The sequence below is a fragment of the Prunus mume genome, linkage group LG5 (assembly GCF_029339155.1).
Source record: "Prunus mume cultivar Tortuosa linkage group LG5, ASM2933915v1, whole genome shotgun sequence".
NCBI lineage: Eukaryota > Viridiplantae > Streptophyta > Magnoliopsida > Rosales > Rosaceae > Prunus > Prunus mume.
Genome location: NC_142702.1, coordinates 7,465,197 through 7,473,316, shown reverse-complemented (window position 1 = coordinate 7,473,316; position 8,120 = coordinate 7,465,197). Strand labels below are relative to the sequence as shown.

At 37.7% G+C, this 8,120-nt stretch overlaps 1 long non-coding RNA gene across 1 annotated transcript; it reads left to right on the top strand.

Annotated features, from left to right (window-relative positions):
* The first annotated feature begins 5,892 nt into the window (after positions 1 to 5,892).
* LOC107881979 (uncharacterized) lies at positions 5,893 to 7,909 on the top strand. Its single transcript, XR_016127273.1, has 4 exons — positions 5,893 to 6,323; positions 6,715 to 6,804; positions 7,319 to 7,367; positions 7,639 to 7,909. It is a non-coding gene; the product is annotated as an uncharacterized LOC107881979 (long non-coding RNA).
* The last annotated feature ends 211 nt before the right edge of the window (positions 7,910 to 8,120 follow it).

Sequence of the window (8,120 nt, the reverse complement as noted above, 5' to 3'; positions counted from 1 at the left end):
CTCCTACCCTAGGTGTAACACCCTATTTGGACTCACTTTTGTTCTTAGGCCTACCCAAAAGTGACCAGTGGCGAATCGGATGCCAAAACCGGCCAAAACTTCCATAAGCTTGAAAGCGTTTCAAAACTCGAAATTGATCCTAAATACCACAACCAGCAACTAGAGCATGTTGAAAGGATAGAAAATCATACCAAGTTCGAAAGAAATGGTGGCGGAGGCGTCCGAACGAGGTCCGTGAATTTTGGGTGGAAAACCGGTCGGTTTTGGTATTTTCCGGGAGAAACACAGGTGGTTCCGGTAGTTTGAGGTTGGTCGGGATGGAAAGAGGAAGTGGCCGGTTGTTTTGGGATCGGTTGCCACCCAAAAGCGTGGCGGATATACGGTGGTGGCCCAAAAAGCCACCGGAAGAATATAGCGACCATAGGGTGCATTGCAGAACGACAGAGAGAGATAGAGTTTTTGCCTTTATAAAGGGAGTTTCACTAAAACACCCAAAATAGGGGTTGAAATTATAAAAAAACTCAAGCACTATTTAAACATATAAACACACCCAAAACCCATCATTACACACACCCAAAACCCATTTATAAACACACCCAAAAGTTGACTTTGGGGTTAATTTTGGGTGTGTTTCTATGTTTAAATAGTGCTTGAGTTTTTTTATAAATACATGTCTAGGATTGGGTTTATTTATAAATTTGTATTATAAAAATCTCATTTCGAAATAATTACGATTGTGCCACTGAGTTTCTTTTGATCCTAACTTCTTCGTTGCAACTCCAATCGAGCCTACTACGTGTCTCTACGGACTCATCTCAGGTACAACCTAAGTAAAAATACCACTCGCTGCCCCAAACTCTTTCTGGATTAAAAAGTGACCAAAATACCCCAAACCCAAGGAATTTAATTGGAGCCGGGGTGTTACAAGGTCAACCCAAACTTTTTACGATAGGACGATTCAGACGGGTGAACTCAAAATTAAGCATACTTTTTAAGTTTTGGTTCTAATTTGTAATCCAACCTGTACATATCGGTTTTATGATTTTTTGAACTCAAGACTCGTTCATTTTTAGGCTAATCTATCTAATCCAACCCACTGTGATCAGATTGAACGGTTCGGTCGGGTTGACCCAAAATTATGTCCACCCTTAATAGCAATATAATATCAATGCTCTCGTGCTTGGTTTGATTATATTTAAGGCTTTTTATCACAAAAGGTCACTGAGGTTTGCGAAACTATCGATTTAATCATTTATGATTTTTGTATCGATTGTAGTCCTTAAGGATTATCGTGTGCTCACAATAGTCAAGGTGTTAAGTTCTGTCTAAAAATATGTTAAATTGATGACGTGACGCATATGCGGGTCTCACATATCTAATGATATGACGCCACATGAATTAAAAACAATTGAAACTTATAAAAAATTTTGAAAAAAAAACTTAAAAGAAAAGAAAATATATTAAAAACCAAAAAACAAAATCACCATCATCTTCTCCATCGCACTAAAAGCCAACCCCACCAGTCTCCCTTCTTTTTCTCCTCGCCCCACCCACATCTCTCTCTCCTCTCGCACCTCCAACAATGCACTCCTATCCTCACACCACTCGACTGCTTTCTCATTTTTCTCCCTTGTCTCTCTTCACTACTCTCTTTATTTGACAGCAACCAACCTAAACTCCACCCTCCCCCACTCCAACCAAAGCCCAGACAACCACCAAACCCTATTTTTTATATATATTTTTAAAATGAAATAGTTCACCATGTTGAATCGGTATCAAACTTTATATTTTAGGTTCAAAAACAAAAAGCTGAAACCTTTAGGAGAAATATACACAGAGAAAGAAGGATAGAAAATAGAGGATTTTGAATGTTCAGTATATTTCACTATAAAAAACACAGAGGAATTACATGACTATATTCGTCTTCTCAATCAAAATTCAGATCCTATTTTTTAGGGACCAAGGACTCATCTCCAGCCATTCAGACCATAGGAGGCTACGATCTTTCCACTTGGAGAAAGATCGGATGACACAGTACAATCTAAATGGGATAAGAATAACAGTTGTGTAGGTTTCTAAAAACAAAAATAAAACTAGCTGTTACACATTTAAACTAACGGCTATTTCTAAAAAAGGCAAATTCTTCATCTCTTCAATTTCTTCATTCTCTTCACTTCCAATATGCAGGATTGTCATCTGCAAGTTGATTGCCAAGCATGTAAGCCTCAACAAACCCTCCTAAGCCAAGCATCGGGTTAACTCCAAGCTTCAGTCTCAATTGATTAAACCTATCTTTCGACAAAGCCTTTGTAAAAATGTCTGCAAGTTGTTCTTCACTTCTGCAGAATTTCAACTCGATCACACCTTCTTGCAGAAGCTTCTCTTATAAAATGATACCTTCGGTTTATATGTCTAGTTCTCTGATGAAAAAATGGGTTCTTAGCCATAGATATAGCTGACATATTATCACAGAATAAAGGTGTTGCCTCAGTTTGCATTTCCCCAAAATCATCAAGAACAAACCTCAACCAAATAGACTTTGATGTTGCCTCGAGACACGAGACATACTCTTTCAAAGCAATGATAGTGCAATTGTTTTGTTTCACAAATGCCCAAGAAAACGCTCCATTGCCAAAGCTAAATGCATAACCAAAGGTGCTTCTGCTATCATCTTCACTTCCTACCTAATCTGCATCACAGAATCCAATGAGAATTGCAAACTTGTCCTTCACATACTCAATGCCATAGTTAGGAGTCCCTTGCACATATCTTAGTACCCTTCGTGCAACCCCCAGATGCTTCTTGGTAGGGCTATTCATAAACCTTGATAGCAAACTTGCAGCATACATTAGATATGGTCTAGTTGCTGTTAAGTACAATGAACTTCCCACTATTTCCCGGTAAAGCCCTTCATCAGCCAATTCACTACCATCCACTTTCTTGCTTTTTACCACAAGAAAGAATTGATGTCATTTGCATTTCAAGTCCAAATTTCACAAGCAATGATTTGGCATACTTGCTTTGATGGATGAATACTCCTTGATCCGTTTATAATATCCCCATGCCCAAAAAAAGGTGTAGAAGTCCAAGATCTGACATTTCTATCTCTCGCATCATCTCTTTGAACTCAGTAAGCATTTTCTCACTACTTCCAGCGTAGACAATGTCATCAACGTATATTGAGACAATTATCAACCCTCATTCATTATCAGATCTTGTATACAACGTAGCTTCACCCCTGTGCTTCTTTTGAACTTGCATAGAATGAGATATGCATCAATCTCACTGTGCCATGCTCTAGGAGCCCGTTTAAGTCCATATAAGGCCTTTCTTAACTTGTAAACCTTGTGACTTGCATTCTTTAACACAAAACCTTCAGGCTGTTCAACATACACTTCTTCATCAAGCACACCATTTAGGAATGCTGACTTAACATCCAACTGAAATAACTTCCACCCCATTTGTGCTACAAGAGCAATGAGAGTTTGAATTGTGTCTAACCTTGCCACTGGTGCAAAGGTTTCATTGTAGTCAATCCCAAGTTTCTGTGCATACCATTTTGCTACAAGCCTGGCTTTGTGTTTTTGAACAGCTCCATCTATAACAGATTTATCAACTAACCTCTCAACAAGTTCCCACGTATTGTTCTTTTCAATCATTTCCAACTCGTGATTCATAGCTTGCCGCTTATATCACTTGTCGCTCTTTGATAATTCTCTGTTCTATAATACACATGTGACATCTTGCATATATATCTTCTAGAGTTCTCAACTTCACTGGAGTGGAGCTAGGTGTAGAGATTTGACTGTTATTTCCACTATTATTCCCATATGACTCATCGACAATAGTGTTTGAGTGAGAGCTTCCACCATTATCAAATCAAGCTGTACCGCTTGTTCTTCACCAACTTCAACTGCTCCATTCCTCTTCAAGATTGAAAGGTATTGAGATAGACTCACTTTGATTTCTTCCCAATTCCATGACTTGTTGACTGAAAATTACACTCCTTGAGAATACAATTTTCTTAGATTACAGATCATACCTCCATATCCTTCGACCATATCCATAGAAAACTCCTTTAAGTTCTGTCATCAATTTATGCCTCAAGGGTGATAGGACATAAGTATAGCAAATACAACCAAATACTTTCAGATGCTTAATTCCAGGCTTCCTACATGTGAAAGCTTCAAAAGGTGTTTTGTTCAACACAGATGTTATAAAGCATCTATTTTGAAGGTACACAGTTGTGCTCACTGCTTCTGCCCAAAAAATCACAGGAATTCCCTTCTCAGTCATCATAGACCTTGCCATCTCACCAATTGTTCTATTTCTTCTCTCAGCAACTCCATTTTGCTGAGGAGAGTAGGCAATGGTTAGTTGCCTCTCCATTACCATGCTTGCACAGTAATCCTGAAATTCATGTAAGCTATATTCACCACCTCTATCACTCCTTAGCTTTTTCAAACTGAATCCACTTTGCAGTTCAACAAAGACTTTGAATTTCTTGAACACATTGAAGGTATCAGACTATTTCTGAGGAAGTATACCCAACACATTCTTGAAAAATCATCTATGAATGTGATGAAATATCTATTTCCTCCAATAGACTCATTTTGCATTGGTCCACACAAGTCTGTGTGTACCAATTCAAGTGGATAGTTTGCCCTCCATGCTTTTTCTTTGTCAAAGGGCTCTCTGTGTTGTTTCCCTGAAACACACCCTTCACACTCATCTTCCATTTCTATTAAAACAGGTAATCCAAGTACCATTTCCTTCTGCTACAGCTTCTTCATGCTAACAAAGTTCAAGTGTCCAAGCCTTCTGTGCCAGATCCAAGAATCCTCAATCACTGATGCTTTTCTTGCTGCAAGTGTTATAGATTTTAGTGAAAGAGGAAAACATCGATTTCCTCCCATGACCACTTTTGCTACAACATTGTTGAGGCTACTATCATCAAAATAACTGCCATGTTACCCCCAAATAGAACATAGTAACCATGCTCCATCATCTGGTCTACACTTAATAAATTCTCATCCAAACCCGGAACAAGTAACACTTCATTTATATATCTTTTCCCACGCTGAGTTTCAACCACTAGAGTGCCTTTTCCGGTTGCTTGTAGAAGATTTCAGTGCCCATTTTAACTACAAGTCTGAGTTCTATCAATGTTTATCAACATAGACTCTTGAGATGTCATGTGATTGCTGGAGGCACTATCCACAAACCATACACTTCTATCTTTTATACTTGCAGAGTGACAAGAATAGAACATAGTTCATGTGGTTACTTCTTCCTTTGCACAATTAGCTACTTGTTTGTGACTATGACTATCATAGTCCTTTGTAGAATGACCAAACCAATTGCATTTTCCACACCTAGCTTTTCCTTTGTATCTGCACACACCAAAATGATACCTCTGACACACTTGACAATGTGGTTTCACACCACCTTGACTACTACTTCCTTGCTTATTTTGTGAATTGAATCTATTGTTCCAATTTCCTACGGCACTATTATTCCACCTTGAGCCATTGTTGTTGTTCAAGTTTCCACTTTGAGACCAATTTGATCCCTTTTTGTCTTGTCCCTGCCACTTTTGATTTGGCCTACTCTGTGAACCTTTATAGGTACCAGTGACTTGGTTATTTCCAACCTTGAGGCTAGTAAAAGCCCTCTCAGTTCCTGTCAATTTATCTCTTTCATCATGCAGGTCCTCCCTTTTTATCAGACCTTGACAGATGCAATGACCTCTTCAACTCTAATAACATCAAGATCTCGAGTTTCTTCAATGATAGACACAATGGACTTATATCTCTACTTAGACTCATCTACATAACCACAGATGCCTAAAGGGATTAGTTTTTATTTTATTTTTAAAAGGGACATTTTTTGGTAACATCCCTCCGATGCCTAAAGTCGAGTCAACCCTAATCCAAAATTTTCACGCTCTCCCTCACAAACTCTCTGCCAAAACTTCATCTCCCTCTCAAACTCTCGCCCCAATTACTTCCAGCTCCCTCTCAATTTTTCACTCCCTCTCAAACTGTCACCTTAAAACTTCATCTCCTGAAAGTCTCTTTTTCTTCTCCCTCCTCCATCACTGCCCCATTCTTGCTAAAACTATCAGATGCTCAACCATTACGGTTCACAGTGAGAATCATTCTTCCATTTCAACGATTCTCAAGCCAGCTCACACAATTTCTCAAGCCCAGACTCTTGGACGGAAGTTTAAGTCGACGATTGTGTGGTTTTGTCTATCAGTGAAGCATTTCCCTTTCCCCCAAAAGTTAGGGTTTTGATCACACCCCACACCTCCTCTTCTGGTAAGCTTTTCTTCTCTCTTCACAACTAAAATTTAGGTTAAACATTCTTTCTCTCAATACTGGGAAAATCTTCAAAGTTTTTGGAGTTGCAGAGCCGTAACTTTTAGAAATTGTTGTTGTTACATTTTCCTAAGCAAACATCTGCTACTAATTTGTCTTTTTGGATTAGAAAGTCTAAAATTGTCTAGAGATATACAAAGCTGTTAACTTGGGATTAAATGATGCAGCAGTTTTAATAATCAGCACCAGATCAATTTTTAAATATTTTTTTATAGCTTTTTGTTTTAATATTCCATAGCAATTAGTGTTAGGGAATGCTTTTAGTGGACTGTGTATATAAACCCTCGTTCCCTCACTCTTTCAATCTCATTGCATATCCCCACACTCTCAGAACTAGTACTTCTGCCGTCTTTAATCTTCGACGGAAAACATGGAGCAAACTTTCATCATGATCAAGCCTGATGGGGTTCAAAGGGGCCTGGTAATTTCTTCAAACTCTTCATCTATTGTATTCTTTTGGTACTTCAATTTTATAGCTTTATTTTGGTCTGTTAGTTTTAAAAACTGGGCAAAATCTTATGTGTGTTTGAGTGGGTTTGCCTAAGTTCTTGTTTTTGTTTATGAATTTCATAGCAAGTATTACTGGTATGGTGTTTGGTTGGTGGGAAAACCTAGGAATTGAAGGGTTTGGTTTTCTTTTGGGTGGACTGGGGAGCAAGCAAATTTTAACAATTCTGAGCTGGGATTTTAGGTTTTTATTTACATGCATCAAGTTTTAATATTTGTAGTATGTAATGGTTGGATTTTACATGCATAATCTTGCGTTTTAATTATCTGTGGATGTGTGAAGTGGGTGAACAAAAGCCGTCCTTTTTAACTCCGGCCATAGTTTTTTTCTTACACAGAATCCAATAAACTATTTTAATCCAATTCGTGTGTATTGTTTAATTATGTGAAAGTTTTCAAATTTTCTGGGAGGTTCATGTTTGTTACAGGTTGGTGACATCATTAGCAGGTTTGAGAAGAAGGACTTCTATTTGAAAGGTAATTTCCAACCAACGATGTTTGATCTTGTATGATTATGTGCACTTTGATAATTTGTGACAATCCTATTTAACAAGCCTTTCCTGTTTTATAATGATTATCAACTTGACTTACAGACAAAAACTTTCGGACATCAAATTTGATGTATGGCTTACAGTTTTGTGTGTTAATTATACTACAATAAGTTTCCTGGGATGCTTAGCTAAATTTGGATGTGTAACTTATCAGGAATTTCTTCTCAATAAGTTTTTTTTCTCTGGTATCTATTCAGGTTTGAAGTTCATCAATGTGGATCGTCCTTTTGATGAGAAACATTATGAGGACTGTCAAACAAAGTAGGGCAAATATTCAGTTATGCTAAGATATGCTCATCTTATTATTCTTCTCCAATATAGGTATTTATACAAGTACAAAGATGTGTTAATCCTAAATAAAATAGGAAATATATCTAAATTACAATAGAAAGTAAATCTCTATTACAATAGGACTAAATAATAATTGGTAAGTAACCAAAATTCTAATGAAATAAGGAACCAAAATCCTAATTAGAGTATGGACTGCCAACCTCCCCTCAAGTTAGGCAAATATATTTTGCGCCCAACTTGAAGCGAATCACAGACACCATACTTAAGAAGAACCAATTTATGAAAGATCTTTGTCATTGCAGGTGAAGCAGGTGACAAACTAAAGCAAAGTTTGCGTGAGCCACAAGAGGCAAACCCTGAAAAATAGGGCACACATATGGTTAGATTA